We start from the raw sequence: 19,531 nt of genomic DNA on the forward strand, positions 1-19,531 counted from the left end.
TAGCTTTTTATATCTGAAGATAACTAGCTCCTCTCAGTGTTATGTTTGGAACTTTGTACATGCTAATACATTTCACTAAGTAAATTATATTCTCACTTGGAATTTGTCACCCTTGCCTAAATCAAACAAAAAACAAACAAACAAACAAATGCCAAAGAACTCATAATGGCATTTTTACCTATTTTTCAATTCCTCTTTGTGCAATAGAAAACTGGATAATTAAGAAAGAGAAAAAGGAAATATTAAAGTAGAAGAGAGGCCTGGATAATGTATATATTAAAATTGATAATGTACAAATAAGGGGACCTGTTTTTTTTAAACACTTATTTATTTTTGAGGAGAGTTCAAGTGGGGGAGGGGGAGATAGAGGAGGCAGAGGATCTGAAGTGGGCTCTGCACTGACAGCAGTGAGCCCAATGTGGGGCTTGAACTCAGCAGCTGGGAGATCATGACCTGAGCAGAAGTCACTCAACCAACTGAGCCACCCAGGCACCCTGAGAAGACCTGGTTTTATTAGAGTAGACTCATTGTAATTCATGTGACTTCCATGGGGCTGAGTAACATGTTGCTAAAAAAGAAATATTTTAGTTGAGAAAAAGAAGATATATTTGCTAATTGAGGATTAGGAGTAACTCTTTAGTTGAGGACTGCACAGTGTCATGTAGGATGGGTAAATTCACTTGGGGGCTGCCAGCACAAACCAGAGTAGGCATAAAGCAGTTCCTTTACAATCATAAGGTAAGGATATTCTGGTAATCATATTGCAATCTTGAAATGTATCAAATCAACATGTTGTATACCTCAAACTTACACAATGTTCTATGCCAATTATATCTCAATAAAGATGAAACACTAAAACATTTTAAAAGAACCAGACAGATAAGTAACTTTGTTCTTTTCACACTGCACTTACTCCCTTTTGAAAACAGTGTGCACAGGGGTGCTTGGGTGGCTCAGTTGGTTATGCATCCAACTTTGGCCCAGATCATGATCTCACAGTTTGAGTTTGAGCTCTGCGTTAGGCTCTGTGCTGTCAGTGCAGAGATTGCTTCAGATCCTCTGTCTCCCTCTCTCTCTGCCCCTCCCGTTTGTACACTCTCTCTCAAAAATAAATATTAAAAAAAAATAATAAAATAAAAGGTGTGCCCACTGCACACCTGTATACTTTGGAAATTTATATCTTATCATTTAATCTTCCTAGAGTTTTGGGAAACACAGAAAGAAAAGCAAGTCTATCAAGAGAAATTGACCCATGTGATGGAGCATAATTTATGTAAACCTTCTTAAGTCACTGAAAAAATGATAGGAAAGAAAAAGTGTAGAACCAGAACAAATGAAAATATTGAGTGGAGGGAAAATGATGAATTAATTTCAGGGTTCACCTTATACTATGCAAACTTTAAGCCTATTTGTTCACCTTACATTTTAGGGTCTGCTTCCTTCTGATACTCTTACAAAATATATTCTTTAGGGATAGTCACTATTATGTGAAGAACACATGGTATTGTTATTCTCCAAGGTGCTGTACAGAATTTGCATCATATCATCAGACTAATCACTTACTATAATCAAGAGGGTAAACAACACAAGGTTTGGGTAAGTGACTACCTGAACTGGATCATTATAGACCTGTGTGCATGTTGGATTTGTGTGTAATACCATTAAGGACAATTTACACCCTTTACAGGAAATGATTTTTTATGAAGTCAGTGGTAGAAACTTTGATACCAAATTATTTCAACTATCAAAGATATTCTTCTTTCTGTATATTGAGGTTACAAAATACTTAGAATATATGTATTAAGTGTCAATGTTTCCGATATGGTATTTTTTTATTTTTATGGTTGAGGAATGAAAAAAATAATAATTTTTGGCAAGTCTCACTGTTCTGAAATTCACACGCTTTTAAAATTTTGTGAAAATTATTCTTGAAAGTCTAATGTAGAGTTGTGAAGTTTGAGCATGAGATATTTGAGGTCATGAATAAACAATTGCATGGTGAAAAGATACTTGCCACATAATTATGAAGAGTTAGGAGAACTGTAGATGGTGACAGATGATAATTAGAATTGTGAGCACTGCATAATGTAGAGAATTGTCAAATCACTATATTATACACCTGAACCTAATATAAAATTGTATTTCAACTATGCTTCAATATATAACTTTTTTAAAAGTCAATTTGAAGAAACATTACATAAAATTGGAAAGTCCCTAGTATTGCTTGTGAGGTTTTATAGAAGCAATGTAATTGTATATATTCATATAATTGTACCATACAGCCTCTATTAAACGTTTTAGTTTTTAAGCCAGTCCATTCAACTTGGAAAGAGGTGGGGGAAATTATCTGCCCTTTTTGTAGTACACATAGGGACTTAATTTTATTTTCTTCTCTCAAATGTGTTAATGTTTGGATCATAGCAAAACTGATAGAACAATTCTGTTTTTTTTTTCTAAATAATCAAATGTATGCCCAATAAAATGTCATTTTTATTCAAGCTATATGTAATTAGGGTTGCATTTGGTGGTGTGAGATGTTTGGTACATTTTATTATTTCTATATGGGATTTTTACATTTTTACATACAAATTGTAATGGCAAAACAGGGATGAGGGTTCCAGGACCATCACCAACCTGGTTTTTGCGGATTTTCCAGTTGCCCCAGTTCCAGTTCTCCTTTTCTTCCACTTCTTTCTGGTCTATCTCATGAATTTATTTGGAAACACAGTCATTATCACCTTAGTCATTCTGAACTTCATTCTGCAGATAACCATATATTTCTTCCTCTGTATCTGGCTGGCTTTTCTTAACATGCTGTTTGTATCATTGTTTTCCTCCAGGTGTTCTTAAACTGTTACCAGCAGAAAAGGCATATATTACTTCTGCTTGACCAGGACACAACTGAGTACTTTCTCCTTGTATTGACAGCTTTGGATTTCTCCACGATTATTTGTTACCTCTATGACTTGTCTGTTTGTGGCATTGCCTCTGGGGGCCTAGACATCTGTAGTGGTGCCTCTCTACTTCACAATCCTATTTCATGGTCCATAAATTCTTGAATAGATTTTCTGGTAATAGCCTATTCTTCTTCACACATGTTCTCTGCTGAAGTATCCTTACAAAAGACCATAATGGTCATAGGTTGGGCTAGGACAATGTTATTCCCATTCCCCCTCATTATACTCTCTTACCTTCATTTCTTGGTGGCTGTGATGAAAGTAGAATCAACTAAGGAAAACCAGCAACAACAACAAAGACCTCCAAATGTACTTCCCTCATTATTGTGGTGACCATACAGTATGGAACAGGATTGATCACTAACATGAAGCCCAAATCTCTCTATTCATCAGAGGGAGACAAACTGATTTTGTTCTATATGGTCATCAACCTTATGTTGAATCCTTTCATTTGTAGCTTGAGAAACAAGAAAGGGAAGGTAGTTGTGTGAAGTCTTGAGGAAAAAAAATCTATACATATCTTTAATAAATAAAACAAAGGAAAATACATATTTATATGGATTATTTGACCACTAGAAGCATTTTTGAAGTTCTAACTTGCACCTTTTATATCATGTGTTCTCTTAGTTTTTTTTTTTTTTGGTTGTATTCAAATTTTCATATTTTTCAAATTATGTTTCAAATAATTATAATTTATGCTTAATAATTTAATAATTTAATAATCATTTATATTTAAATAATTACATTTTAACTGAGGTTAGTGACAATTAATTAATACTTTGAATAAATAATTTTAAGTAATTTTCCAAATGAAATGTAAATTGTTTAAAAATGATAATAGCATTGTTGAATATTTAGGTAATTTTACACAATATTTTTTTTCCAAATTTGAATGGATTTCTCAGAACTAATGACGATATGGAGCAAATTAGGAAAGCATATATATTTTTAATTTTTTTAAGGTTGGTTTATTTTTGAGAGAAAGAGAGAGAGAGAGAGAGATAGAGTGTGAGCAGAGGAGCGGCAGAGAGAGAGGGAGACATAGAATCTGAAGCAGACTCCAGGCTCATGAACCATGAGATCATGACCTGAGTTGATGTTGGATGCTTAACTGACTGAGCCACCCAAGCACCCCTATGAATGCATATATTGATCATACTCAAGAGGGCTTTTGTCCTCTCTACCATGAGCTTTACAGAAATTTTTAAATTTATGCTACTTTCCTTGTATGTGCGCATATACTGATTATTGTGAAACATAATGACAATAGTTACGGATTACAACTATCTTCACCATAACTATGATTTTTTATGTAACAGAAATATTTCTTCAAATATCAGCTGTATGTTTCATAAGTTAATATTTTTGTAACAAGACACTGTTTGCTACCAAAATTTGTATTCACATTATGAAGCCTAAGAAAATTGTGTATACAACTATCAAATTTAAATTATAATGGGATTCACAATAATGTCAGAAGTTATACTGGCAATAGAATGAAATTCCTGTGACTTTATTTTATGCACTCAATGAAAAAAAAAAAGGAACATTATAAAAATTAATTTAACTTATTTTGTAGTAGATAACATCAGTATATCATTTAACTGCTCTAAAAACTCCATTCCTGAAATTTAAACTGATATATTAATAGATAAGGCATCATTTGCTATCCATGCATAAGGAAATATGGACTATAAATGAGGGAAGTTAATTAAAGAAAGTATTAATTTAAGTAAATTGTCATGCTTTATACAGTTGCATGTAAAATTTTACACACCTGGTAAAATATCATCTTTAGAGTATAGTAACAGTGGCTATATTGAAAAATCTAGTTCTGATTTCCACACAAGGATATGATTATGGCAAACTTAATGGTTGATAAATATCAACAAACATGTTTGACAAATTATGTAATTCATACACACTCTTGAAAATCAGAAATTCATTACATATTTATTTAAAGTGTATGTTAGGTTTTGAGCTATTGCTATGAAATATGTATTGCCAAAAACCCACATTACAAAGAATAATGTGAGTGTGTGTGTGTGTGTGTGTGTGTAGATTTTTCAAAGACTAAATAAACGCCTAAACCCACTTAACAAAATCATATGTATTATTCAATATAATATGCACCAAGCAGGCATGAGTGCTCAGCCTCTATATACATGTGCAGATTATTATTTTTCTTTTTCTCCTCCTCCTCCTCCCTTTCTTCCTCCTTACCTATGTTTTCCTATCCTTTCTACTAAGTCCCCTAACTAGCAGCTGGATAACTTCTGTGATCTAACAAGTGTGGCACGAGCCATGACAATACTGGCTGAAACCCAGTATATTTGGGGTCACCATATTGAGTGCCTTATTTATAATCATTTTATAAATGTACCATACTTAGGACCTTATTTATAAATCATTTTATAAATATAAAATCACACTGATAAAGACAACTGTGTGCTATCATCAAATAATACTCTTAGATATTCTCCATCAATCAAGGATCAAGAAAAGATAGAATTAGTTCCTATCACCTTTTAAAATCTGACCATGTATAAAGATGGAAACCCAATTCCTGCATATTCTTCTCACATGCCACTGGCTAAACTAGTCTGTGAATGAAGTGGGAAATACCAAGTAAAGGTTTACAAACTCATCTTGGCTTGCTTCACTGCTTACTTAGATGTGGTATTCATCCCTTGAGGTATCCACCACTAAATTACCAGCTGACATCATGTTTCATCTTCTTGAAGAACATTCCTTATTATATGTTTCTGCACTGGTACCATTAGCTCAGTTTTTATGTTAAAAAAAAAAAAACTACCTTTATTTATGAAAATTTTTTGTTTATTTCCTGAAAATTTGATAATATATTCCAAATGTCAAGATATTTTACCCATATATGTGTGTGTGTGTGTGTGTGTGTGTCTATATATATATATATATATATATATATATATATATCACCAAGTAGTTACTTAATACATTTCTATGTATAGTACAAATAACACACACATCAGGCTCAACATTCAGAAAAATTTTTTTCTTAATACTGAGTCCATAATAAAATTTTCCCAAGTGAGAGCAGAAAGTCATGATAGAAAGGAGATGTATTTTCTATTATTTCAATGTAAAACAATATAAATTAATAAAATATACTTTCCCACTTGTACTGCTTTCATCTCCACATTTTTTCCACTTGTCTGCATGAATAGAGAGGTGTTTCCCTCATGATGAATTCTTTGAACAACTATTGATGTGTCTGTTGTCCATCTGTATGTCTTCTTTGGAAAAAAAATGTCCATTCATGGCTTCTGCCCATTTTTTAATTGTATTATTCCTTTTTTTCGGGTGTTGAATTGTACAAGTTTTTTATATATTTTGGATAATAACTCTATCACATTCCTCATTTATAGTTATCTTCTCCCATTATGTAGTTGTCTTTTAGTTTTGTTGACTATTCCCTTCACTGTGCAGAAGCTTTTTATTTTGATGAAGTCCCAATAGTTTATGGTAGATTTTGTTTCCCTTGCTTCTGAATACATATCTAGTAAGAATTAGCTATCAGCAGATGTCAAAGTGGTTACTGCCTGCATTCTCCTCTATGATTTTAATGGTTTCATGCCTCACATTTAGGTCTTTCATACATTTAGAATTTATTTTTTATTATGGTGTAAGAAAGTGGTCCAGATTCATTCTTTTGCAGGTTGTTGTCCAATTTTCTCAACACCATTTGTTGAAGAGACTGTCTCTTTTCCGTTGGACATTTTTTCCTGCTTTGTCAAATATTAATTATCCATATAGTCATAGGCTCATTTACAGGTTTTCTATTTTGTTCCATTGATCCATGTGTCTGTTTTGTAAAAGTACCCTACCGTCTTTATGTCTAAAACTTTGTAATATAACTTGATGTTCAGAATTGTGATGCCTTCCACTTTACTTTTCTTTTTCAAGATTACTTTGGCTCCCTGGGGTCTTTTGTGGTTCCATAATTTTAGTATTTTAGGATTGTTAGAAATCTGTGAAAACTGCTGGTGGTATTTTGATAGAGGTTGCATTTAATGTGTAGATTGCTTTGGACAATATAGACATCTTAACAACATTCATTCTTCCAATCCATGAGCATGGATTTTTTTTTTTTCTAATTCTTTGTGTTACCCTCAATCTTTCATCACTGTTTTATAATTTTCATGGTATAGATCTTTTACCTCTTTGGTTAGGTTTATTCCTATATATCTCATGGTTTTGGTGTAATTGTAAATGGAAGGGATTTCATGATTCCTCTTTCTGCTGCTTCATCAGTGGTGTATAGAAATGTAACAGATTCCTATACATTGATTTTGTATCCTGTGAGTTTACTGAATTTGTGTATCATTTCTAGCAATTTTTTGGTGGAGTCTTTTGTTCTTTTTATATAGAATATCATGTCATCTGCAAATAGTTAAAAGTTTGACTTCTTCCTTCCCAATTTGGTTACCTTTTATTTATTTTTGTTGTCTCATTGTTGAGACAAGGATTTCCAGTACTATGTTTTAAATAACAGTGATAAGAGTGGATGTCTCTGTCTTGTTTCTGACCATAGAGTAAAACCTCTCAGTTTTTCCCCATTGAGGATAATATTAGCTATGGGCTTTCCATATATGGCCTTTGTAAAGTTGTGGTATGTCCCCTTTAACCTATCTTGTTGAGGGCTTTAATCATGAATAGATGTTGTACTTTATCAAATTATTTTTCAGCATTTACTAAAAGGATTATAGGTTCTTATCTTTTCTTTTATTAATGTGGTATATCTCATTGATTTGCAAATATTGAAATACCCTTGCAGCTTGGGAATAAATCCCACTTGATTGTGGTGAATGATTCTTTTAATGTACTGTTGGATTCAATATCCTAGTATTTTGTTGAGAATTTTTGCATTCATGTTACTCAGACATATTGGCCTGTAGTTCTCTTTTTAGCGGACTTTTTGTCTTGTTTTGGGATCAAGGTAATACTGGCCTCACATAATGAGTTTGGAAGTTTTCTTTCCACTTATATTTTTTTTGTTAGTTTCAGAAGACTAGATATTAACACTTCTTTAAATAATTGGTAGAATTCCCCTGTGAAGCCATATGACCCTGGACTTTTGTTTGTTGGTAGGCTTTTGATTTAGTTTTTCAATTTCTTTGCTGTGTTTTTGTCTGGTCAAGTTTTCTATTTCTTCCTGTTTCAGTCTTGGTAATTTACATGTATCTGGGAATTTATTCATTTTTTCCAGGTTGTCCATTTTGTTGGCATATAAGTTTTCATAATATTCTCTGATAATTGTGTCTCTGTGGTGTTTTTGTTAGTTCTCCTCTCTGATTTGTGATTTTATTTATTTTGGTCCTTTCTCTTTTCTCTTTGAGAAATATAGATAGAAGTTTATCAATTTTATTCATTTTTTTTCCAAAGAACCAGATCCTGGCTTTCTTGATCTGTTCTTTGTTTTTTTTGTTTTTGTTTTTGTTTTTGTTTTTTTAGTTTCTACATCATTGATTTCTGCTCTAATATTCATCATTACCCTTCTTCTACTGCCTTTAGGCTTAATTTGTTGTTTTTCTAGTTTCTTTAGGTGTAAGGTCAGGTTGTTTGAGATTTTTCTTGCTTCTTGAAGTATACCTGTATTGCTATATAATTCCCTCTTATGACCCTTTCTTAATCCCAAAGGTTTTGGGTGGTCAACTTTTCATTCTAATTTGTTTCCATGCATTTTAAAAATTTATTCTTTGATTTCATTGTAGACCCATTTATTCTTTAGTTGCACGTTGTTTAACCACCATATATTTGTGGTCTTTCTGAATATTTTCTTGTGGCAAGTTTCATAACATTGTGGTCCAAAAAATATGCATGGTATAATCTCAGTATTTTTGTACTTGGTGAGGCCTGATTAGTGACCTAGTATGTGATCTATTCTGAAAAATGTTCCATGGGTACTTGCAAAGAATTTGTATTCTGCTGCTTTTGGGTGAAATGTTCTAAATATATCTGTTAAGTCCATATGGTCAGTGTGTCATTGAAAGCCACTTTTCTCCTAGTTGATTTTCTGCTTAGATGTTCTGTCCATTGTCATAAGTGTGGTGTTAAAGTCCTCTACTATTTTAATACTGTCAGTGAGTTCCTTTATGTTTGTGATTAATTTATTTATATATTTGGGCACTTCAAGTTGGGGCATAAATATTTATAACTGCTAGATCTTCTTATTGGATAGTCCCCTTTATTATGATACAGTGTCCTTATTTATCTCTTGTTATAGACTTGGTTTAAAATTGAGTTTGTCTGATATAAATGTTGCTACTCTTGGTTTTTATTTTATGACCATTTGCATGATAAATGTTTCTCTATCCCCTTAATTTCAATCTGCAGGTGTCTTTAGTATCTAAAATGAGTCTCTTGTAGGTAGCATATAGTTGTATCTTCTTTTTGTTTTTGTGTTTTTTTTTTTCCCATTGTGCTACTCTATATCTTTTGATTGGAGCATTTAATCCATTTACATTCAGAGTAATTACTGACAGATATGTATTTAGTGCCATTTTAGTATTTGTTTTGTCATTGTTTTTGGAGATTTTCTCTTTTCCTTTCTTGTGTTTGTTACTTTTGGTATTTCCTTTCCACTCAAAGAACCCCCTCTAATATTTCTTGTAGGGCTTGTTTAATGGTCATGAACTCCTTTAGTTTCATGAACTCCTTTAGTTTCTGGGAAACTTTATCTCTCCTTCTATTCTGAAAGATAGCCTTGCTGGATAGAGTATTCTTGGCTACAGACTTTTTTTCCCCATTCAGCACACTGAATATATCACACCACTGCTTTCCAGCCTGACATGTTTCTGTCGAGAGATCTGTAGCCAGCTTTGTGAGTCTTCCCTTGTCAGTTAAGGAATTATTTTGTCTTTCCGCTTTTAAGATTTTTTCTTTGTCACTATATTTTGTGATTTAATTACAATATATCTTGATGTTGGCCTGCTTTTGTTGATTTTGATGGGAATTCTCTGTGGATGCCTGTTTCATTTTATAGATTAAGTAAATTTTCAGTTATTATTTACCCAAATAAATTTTCTTTTCCTTTTTATCTCTTCTCCCTCTTTTGGGACTCCTTTGACATGAATGTTATGATGTTTTATGTAGTCATTGAGTTCCCCAAGTCTATTCTCCTGTTCCATAATTCTTCATTTTCTTTTGTTCAGCTTCAATTATATTGTCTTCTATATCACTTATTGCACTGAGTCTGTTTTGAATCTGTTATTGCATTTTTTATTTGTTTTTTCTTAACTATTTTATCTCTGCAGTAAGGGCCTCCCTGAAGTATCCCATTCTTTTTTGCAGCCTGACAAGTATCCTTATGATTGCTACTTTAAATTATCCATCAGGCATATCACTTATATCTGTTTTACTTAGATATCTGTCCATGACCTCATCTTATTGTTTTCTTGGGATGAACTCCTATGTCTTGACATTTTGTCTAAGTCTCTGTCTTCTATGTGTTAGAAAAGCCTGTTACGTTTCCTGTTTCTGAGAGTAATGGCATTATGACGAAGAGGTCTTATAATCTTCAGAGCCTAGTGCTTCAGTGAGTGTCTCTGGTGTTTGCTGTCTGCACTCTGCTGCTGTGTTTTGGTCAGTCATCTGCAGAGGTCAATGTTTCAACCTTGGGCAGTGTGGTGAGTTTTAAATAGGTGTGCTGTGGTCTGCTTGTTGAGTATTGATGATACTTCCACTAGAACTAAATCCTTACAGAACTCTCTGGTCACAGATGTGTTGTGCATGAGAGTTTCTGCTAGTCTTCTAGGGAAGGATGCACTTCACTGGGACTTAGGCACATTTGCTGAGAAGAGCAGTAGCATCAGAGCACATGAGGGTGGGACTTGGTATAATCAGGTTAGAAAGCCAGTATTGGTGCTGTGTACTGAAGTTGATTTATGCTGGAGGGAAGGGAGGGAAATGCATAAGCCAGCTCCTTTGTCCAGGGTGAGGTATCTCAGCACTTGCTGTTCTTAGGGAAGCACTCCTAGCAGAGATAATAATCTCCCCCTCATGTGTCCCATGCATTTTTCGGATCTCCATTTTCATGTTGTTTGTCTATTGGCTGTTTACCTGGAAGGAGCAACACAGTGCTTGTTGGACTGTATCCCAGCCAAACCTGCTGATCCTTAAAACTCCAAACTCATTGGACATGTTGTGGCAAGGGCCAGTGCTGATCTTCTGGGGGAGGGTTTAATCAGGCTGGGACCAATGCAGGTTTGACCAAGAAGTGAAGTTTCACCAGAGTACAGTGGCATGGGACCTCCAGCAAGCAAGCTAGGCATCAGTGTCAGGGCTAGCTGTTCTCAGCAGGTGTTTCTGAATCTATGCTGGGTGGAGGGAAATGGTGCCTGTGGGTTTCTTTGTCTCAGAAAGACATCTCTTTAAATGCCACCTCTCAAATATGTGCTCCAGGAATATGTGAACAATGTCTACCCTGGGAATCTTACACACTTCTCCTTGCCATCTTCCACAGGCTTTCTCTCCAGGAGTAGGGCAGCACCCTCAGGGCTCTATCCAAACCATGTTCACTAACCTTTAAAACTCCAGGCTTTAAGCTCATCTGGTTGTCAGACCTCACAAAAATCAGCTCCTCTCATTTTCCCAGTCAATGGCTTTGAGGAAATGTTCTCCTTGTGCATTCTGATGCAGACTCTATTCCCTCTTACCCTTCTCCACAACAATGGTTCCTTCTGATCTGCACACTAGAAATCCATTTTCCCCCTAAAACACATCTCCACACTTCCTATGTCCTACAATGTGTCTTCTTCATTCCCTTTAGTTGTATGGTTTGTTCTGACAGTCTTCAGGTTGATTTCTGGGGTCTTTGGAATGATTTGATAATTATCTAGTTGTGTTGGTGGGAGGAGATGAGCCTAGGGTTCTCCTACCTGGCTGCCATCTTCTCTTCCTAATAAAAAGAATCTTAAATACAGAGAACAAACTGATGGTTACAAGAGGGGAGGTTGGTGGGGTTTGGGTGAAATAGATAAAGGGGATTAGGATTACAATTTTCTTGATGAACGTTGAGAAATGTATAGAATTGGTGAATCAGTATATTGTACATATGTAACTAATACAACACTATATTTTAATTACATGTGAATAAAAATGAATAAGTAAATAAATAATAAATATCATTAATCATCCAGGATATCATATCAAGACTACAGTGAGAGGAAGATGGTGGTGTAGGAGGACACTGGGCTCAACTCATCCTGCTGATCGCTTAGATTCCACCCACATCTGCCTAAATAACCCAGAAAACTGCCAGAAGACTAGCAGAATGGACTCTCGCAGGCAAGCGTAGAAAAGAGGCCCATGAAAGAGGGTAGGAAAGGCGGAGAGGAGGTGTGTGCTACACAGACTGGCAGGAGGGAGCCAGAGCAGTGAAGAGGCAGCCCACTGGGCAAGGCAGAACCCCTGAAGTCTGGCTTGCAAAAACAGAGGGGCCGGATTCCATGAGTTCTGACAGCCAGTAGGACTTAACATCTGGAATGTTAAAAGTCAATAGCTCTGCTCTCGGAGTGCAGGGAGGGTGAGTGGACAACAGGAGGGAGAGTCGTTGAGCCCTAGAAGACAGAGGTCAGCTCGGCAGGGGAACAAAGGCCTTGAAAAGCTCCATTTCCCTCTCCCATCCCTGGTTGAAATTCCAAAGGGAACCAGTTCCTGTCACCTAACTTGCTTGCACCGCACAAACACCCAATGCTGGGCTTCTGTGGATCCATCCCTCTGATGGGTCAGTCTCCCTCAAGGTGCTGCAGGGCCCCTCCCCCAGGGACCACCTACAGCAAAGGGAGCTAAACCTGCCCCTTCTGCCTCTATGCACCTTGTGGATCCAGCCTGGCTAATACACCAGATCCCATCAAAGCAGCACCAAAAGCCTTGTGGTCTGCAAGTAGCCCAGACAGGGGCCACACCACTCCACAGTGAGTCCTGCCTGTAGGAGAGGGGAAAATAAGGTACTCACCAGTCTGCCTGTGGCCCAAGCAGTGGGCTGGGGGTAGACATCAAGTCTGTGGCCCCACCCACAAACACAAGTTACTCCTGACAGCACAGGGGAAGTACCCTGCAGTTTGGAGCCACCTCAGGGACTACCCAAAATGAAGAAACAGAAGAATGAGGAGAACCTCAAAATAAACTCCAGGAAGTAGCAACAGCTAATGAATTGATCAAAAATGATTTAAGCAATATAATGGAACAAGAATTTGGAATAACAGTCATAAAATTAATCACTCTGCTTGAAAAAAGCATACAAGATATCAGAGAATTTATTGCTACAGAGATCAAGGGACTAAGAAATAGTCATCAGGAGCTAAAATATGCTATAAATGAGGTGCAAAATAAAATGGAGGCGGCCATAGCACAGACTGAAGAGGCAGAGGAGAGAATAGGTGAATTAGAAGATGAAATTATGGAAAAAGAGGAAAATGAGAAAAAGAGAGTTAAAAAAGTCCAGGAGTATGAGGGGAGAATTAGAGAGCTAAGTGATGCAATCAAACTGAACAATATCCATATCATAGAAATTCCAGAAGAGCCCCCAAATATATAAAACAATTAATCACAAACATAAGCAACCTTAGGGATAAGAATGTGGTAATTGTAGGGGACTTTAATACCCCACTTACAACAATAGATAGATCATCTAGTCACAAGATCAATAAAGAAACAAGGGCCCTGAATGATACATTGGATCAGATGGACTTGACAGGTATATTTAGAACTCTGCATCCCAAAGCAACAGAATATACTTTCCTCTCAACTGCACATGGAACATTCTCCAAGATAGATCACATACTGGGTCACAAAACAGCCCTTCATAAGAATAGAATAATTGAGATCATACCATGCACTCTTTCAGACCACAATGCTATGAAACTGGAAATCAACCATAAGAAAAAGTTTGGAAAACCTCAAAATCATGGAAGCTAAAGATCACCCTATTAAAGAATGAATGGGTCAACCAGGCAATTAGAGAAGAAATTTAAAAATATATGAAAACAAATGAAAATGAAAATTCAACAATCCAATCACTTTGGGATGCAGTGAAGGCAGTCCTGAGAAGAAAATACATTGCAATCCAGGTCTATCTCAAGAAACAAGAAAAATCCAAAATACAGAATCTAACAGCACACTTAAAGGAACTAGAAGCAGAACAGCAAAGACACCGCAAACACAGCAGAAGAGAAATAACAAAGATCAGAGCAGAAATAAACAATATACAATCTAAAAAAACTGTAGAGCAGATCAATGAAACCAAGAGTTGGTTTTCTGAAAAATTAACAAAACTGATAAACCTCTAGCCAGGCTTCTCAAAAAGAAAAGGGAGAAGGCCCAAATAGATAAAATAATGAATGAAAATGGAATTATTACAACCAATCCCTCAGAAATACAAGCAAATATCAGGGAATGCTATGAAAAACTATATGCCAACAAACTGGACAACCTGGTAGAAATGGACAAATTCCTAAGCACCCACACACTTCCAAAACTCAAACAGGAAGAAATAGAATACTTGAACAGACCCATAACCAGCAAAGAAATTGAATCAATTATCAAAAATCTCCCAACAAATTAGAGTCCGGGACCAGAAGGCTTTCCTGGGGAATTCTACAAGACAATTAAAGCAGAGATAATACCTAGCCTTCCAAAGATGTTCCAAAAAATAGAAAGGGAAGGAAAACTTCCAGACTCATTCTATGAAGCCAGCATTACTTTGATTCCTAAACCAGACAGATACCCAGCAAAAAAAGAGAACTACAGGCCAATATTCCTGATGAATACGGATGCAAAAATTCTCCATAAGATAGTAGCAAATCAAATTAAACAGCATATAAAAATAATTATTCACCATGATTAAGTGGGATTCATTCCTGGGCTGCAGAGCCGGTTCAAAATTCAAAAATCAATCAATATGATACATCACATTAATAAAAGAAAGGAACCATATGATCCTGTCAATCGATGCAGAAAAAGCATTTGACAAAATTCAGGATCCTTTCTCAATAAAAACCCTCAATAAAGTTGGGATAAAAGGAACATACTTAAACATCATAGAAAATATTTATGAAAAGCCCACAGCTAATATCATCCTCAATGGGGAAAAACAAAGCTTTCCCCCTCAGATCAGGTACACGACAGGGATGTCCACTCTCACCACTGTGGTTTAACATAGTGTTGGAAGTTCTAGCATCAGCAATCAGGCAACAAAAGGAAATCAAAGGCATCAAAATTGGCAAAGATGAAATCAAGCATTCACTGGTTGCAGATGATATGATATTATACACGGAAAACCAGATAGACTCCACCAAAAGTGTGCTAGAACTGATACATGAATTCAGCAAAGTTGCAGGATACAAAATCAATGTACAGAAATCAGTTGCATTCTTATACACTAATAATGAAGCAGCATAGAGACAATTAAAAAACTGATCCCATTCACAATGGCACCAAGAATTATAAAATACCTAGGAATAAATCTAACCAAAATGTAAAAGATCTGTACGCTGAAAACTATAGAAAGCTTATGAATGAAATTGAAGAAGATATAAAGAAATGGAAAAACATTCCATGCTCATGGATTGGAAGAATAAATATTGTTATAATGTCAATACTACTCAAAGCTATCTACACATTCAATGCAATCCCAATCAAAATTGCACCAGCATTTTTCTCGAAGCTAGAACAAGCAATCCTAAAATTTGTATGGAATATCAAAAGACCCCGAATAGCCAAAGTAATATTGAAGAAGACCAATGCAGGAGGCATCACAATCCCAGACTAGAGCCTCTAGTACAAAGCTGTAATCATCAAGAGAGCATGGTTGGCACAGAAACAGACACATAGACCAATGGAATAGAATACAGACTGCAGAATTGGACCCACAAAAGTATGGCCAACTAACCTTTGACAAATCAGGAAAGAATATCCAATGGAAAAAAAGACAGTCTCTTTAACAAATGGTGCTGGGAGAACTGGACAGCAACATAGAGAAGAATGAAACTAGACCATTTTCTTACACCATTCACAAAAATAAACTCAAAATGGATAAAGGGCTTGAATGTGAGACAGGTAACCATCAAAATACTAGAGGAGAAAGCAAAAAAAAAACAAACAAAACAAAACAAAAAAACCTCTCTGACCTCAGCCGCAGCAATTGCTTACTTGACATATCTCCAAAGGCAAGGGAACTAAAAGCAATAATGAACTATTGGGACCTCATCAAGATAAAAAGTTTCTGCACTGCAAAGGAAACTATCAACAAAATGAAAAGGCAACCAATGGAATGGGAAAAGATATTTGCAAATGACATATCAGACAAAGGGCTAGTTCCAAAATCTATAAAGAACTCACCAAACTCCACACTCAAAACAAATAATCCAGTGAAGAAATGGGCAGAAAACATGAATAGACACTTCTCTAAAGAAGACATCCGGATGACCAACAGGCACATGAAAAGATGCTCAACATTGCTCCGTGTCAGGGAAATACAAATCAAAACCACACTGAGATACCACCTCACACCAGTCAGAGTGGCTAAAGTGAACAAGTCAGGAGACTATAGATACTGGAGAGGATGTGGAGAATTGGGAACCCCCTTGCATTGTTGGTGGGAATGCAAACTGGTGCAGCCACTCTGGAAAACAGTGTGGAGGTTCCTCAAAACATTAAAAATAGATCTACCCTATGACCCAACAGTAACACTGCTAGGAATTTACCCAAGGGATACAGAAGTGCTGATGCACAGGGGTTCTTGCACCCCAATGTTTACAGCAGCATTTTCAACAATAGCCAAATTATGGAAAGAGCGTAAATGTCCATCAACTGATGAATGGATAAAGAAATTGTGGTTTAAATTTTTTTTTTTTAACGTTTATTTATTTTTGGGACAGAGAGAGACAGAGCATGAACGGGGGAGGGACAGAGAGAGAGTGGGAGACACAGAATCGGAAACAGGCTCCAGGCTCCGAGCCATCAGCCCAGAGCCTGACGCGGGGCTCGAACTCACAGACCGCGAGACTGTGACCTGGCTGAAGTCGGACGCTTAACCGACTGCGCCACCCAGGCGCCCCAAGAAATTGTGGTTTATATACACAATAAAATACTACTTGGCAATGAGAAAGGATGAAATATGGCCGTTTGTAGAAATGTGGATGGAACTGGATATTGTTATGCTAAGTGAAGTAAGTCATACAGAGAAAGACAGATACGATATATTTTTTTGTTTTTTTACTCTTACGTGGATCCTGAGAAACTTAACAGAAGACCATGGGGGAGGAGAAGGAAAAAAAAAGTTAGAGAAGGAGGGTCAAACCATAAGAGACTCTTAAAAAGTGAGAATAAACTGACGGTGATGGGAGTGGGAAGGAGGGGAGGGTGGGTCATAGGCATTGAGGAGGGCACCTGCTGGGATGAGCACTGGATATTGTATGGAACCGAATTTGACAATAAATTTCATTAAAAAAAGACTACCATGAGATATCACCTTATACCTTTTAGAATGAATCAAATCAAAAAGAAAAGAAATAAGAGTTGGCAAGGCTGTGGAGGAAAAGCGGCCCTTGTGCACTATTGTGGGAATGTAAACTGGGGCAGCCACTGGTGCATTCGGTACGGAGGTTCTTCAAAAAATTCAAAATAGGAATACCATATGTTCCATTAATCCCACTGCTGTGTATTTACACAGAGAAAAGTCCTAATTCAAAAAGACAGAGTCACCCTATGTTTGTACAAGCATTATTTATAATACTCAAGAAGTAGGGGTGCTGGGTGGCATAACTGGTTGAGCATCTGACTCTTGATTTCAGCCCAGGTCATGATCCCAGGGTTGTGGGACTGAGTCCCACATCAGGCTCTGCACTGAGCATGGAGCTTGCTTAAGATCCTCTCTCTCTCTCTCTCTCTCTCTCTTTCTCTCTCTCCCACCTTTTCCTCTCACTAATACACACTCTCTCTATAAAATAAAAAAATAGTCAAGATATAGAAGCAACCCAAGTGTCGACTTATAGATAAATGATAAAGCAGATGTATGTACATACAGTAGAATATTAGTTAGGCATAAAAAAGAATGAGAGCTTCTCATTTGAAAAACACAGATGGATCTAGTATGTATCCTACTAAGTGACTTAACTCAGAAGAGAGAGAGCAAATATCATATGATTTCATTTATATGTGAAATCTAACAAACAAAATAAATGAACAAAGAAACCAAGAAACAAAAGCCAGACTGCTAAAAATAGAGAACTGGTGGTTGCCACTGGGAAGGTGGGGGTGAGGAATGGATAAAATAGATAAAAAGGATTAAGATGTGCAAACTTCCAATCCAGAAGTACTGTACTTAACACAAGTAGGTCAGGGGGATGAAAAGTACGGCATAGGAAATGTAGTCAATGATACTGTATGAACACTGTATGGTGACAGACTATGACTACACGTATTGTGGTGAGCATTGTGTGATGTGGGAATTGTTGCATCAACATGTTGTATTCTTGAAATTCATACAACATTGTATGTTAATTATACTTCATTTAGAATAAATAAAATAATATTAAAAGATAAAAAATAAAAAAAAATCAACCTGGGACTAATTTAGGTCGAATTGCTTAGTATCTCTCTCCCATTGTATTCCGAGGCCAGCGTGTGGACATGCTATACTTCTTATTCTTTTTTTTTTTAAGTTTATTTATTTATTTTGAGAGTGAAAGAGACAACATGAGTGGGTAAGGGCAGAGAGAGGGAGACAGAGAGACAATCCCAAGCAGGCTCCACCCTGCCAGCAGAGTCTGACACAGGGTTAGAACCCACAAAATTGTAAGATCATGACCTGAACTGAAATCAAGAGTCAGATGCTTAACTGACTGAGCCACCCAGGTGCCCCACTCCTTGTTCTTAATGCTGCTGAGAATATATTTCTCCCACTCCATTTTGGAAACATCTTTTAAGTTTCATATTAGGGAAGTACAAACTAAATCATCCCTCACTGAGACTATTCACTTAACTACCTAGTCTCCCTTATAGATGACATCTGTGTTTTTGTTTGTTTGTTTGTTTTATATCTAAGTCTGCCATTTTGTCTCACCAATTTGACAGCACATCAGGTCTTTGACTCTTTCCTGTAATGTATTTTTTTTTAATCTCACTTGTCCCTAACCATATTTTGCACTTTGTTGTCATCTATAATGGAACCATATGAAATTACAAATTTGGTTAGCCATACTATTAAGTATGACATTGTATCAGTCCCTATAGCTCAAAAAGCTATGACAACAGCAATTTTTAAATTTTAACTTGTATCTCATTGTTTGCTCTTTTTCCATCTGAGCACTCCTTTGCCCTTATCTCCAACTACCTGGACAGATCTAACCTGCCTTTCAACATATGTGTCAGATTCCAAACTACAGGCTTAGTGATCTTAAACCAAAGACAAACAGGTAGGACAAGGTCATAATAGGTTGATCATATCCTACTCCCTAGATACTAAATCTGATGCCAAATCCATCCATGACTTTAGTCAGTTGTCAATTCCAATTTGCAAAAGGACTATGAAA

The sequence above is a fragment of the Leopardus geoffroyi genome, chromosome A1 (genome assembly GCF_018350155.1).
Source record: "Leopardus geoffroyi isolate Oge1 chromosome A1, O.geoffroyi_Oge1_pat1.0, whole genome shotgun sequence".
Taxonomy (NCBI): domain Eukaryota; kingdom Metazoa; phylum Chordata; class Mammalia; order Carnivora; family Felidae; genus Leopardus; species Leopardus geoffroyi.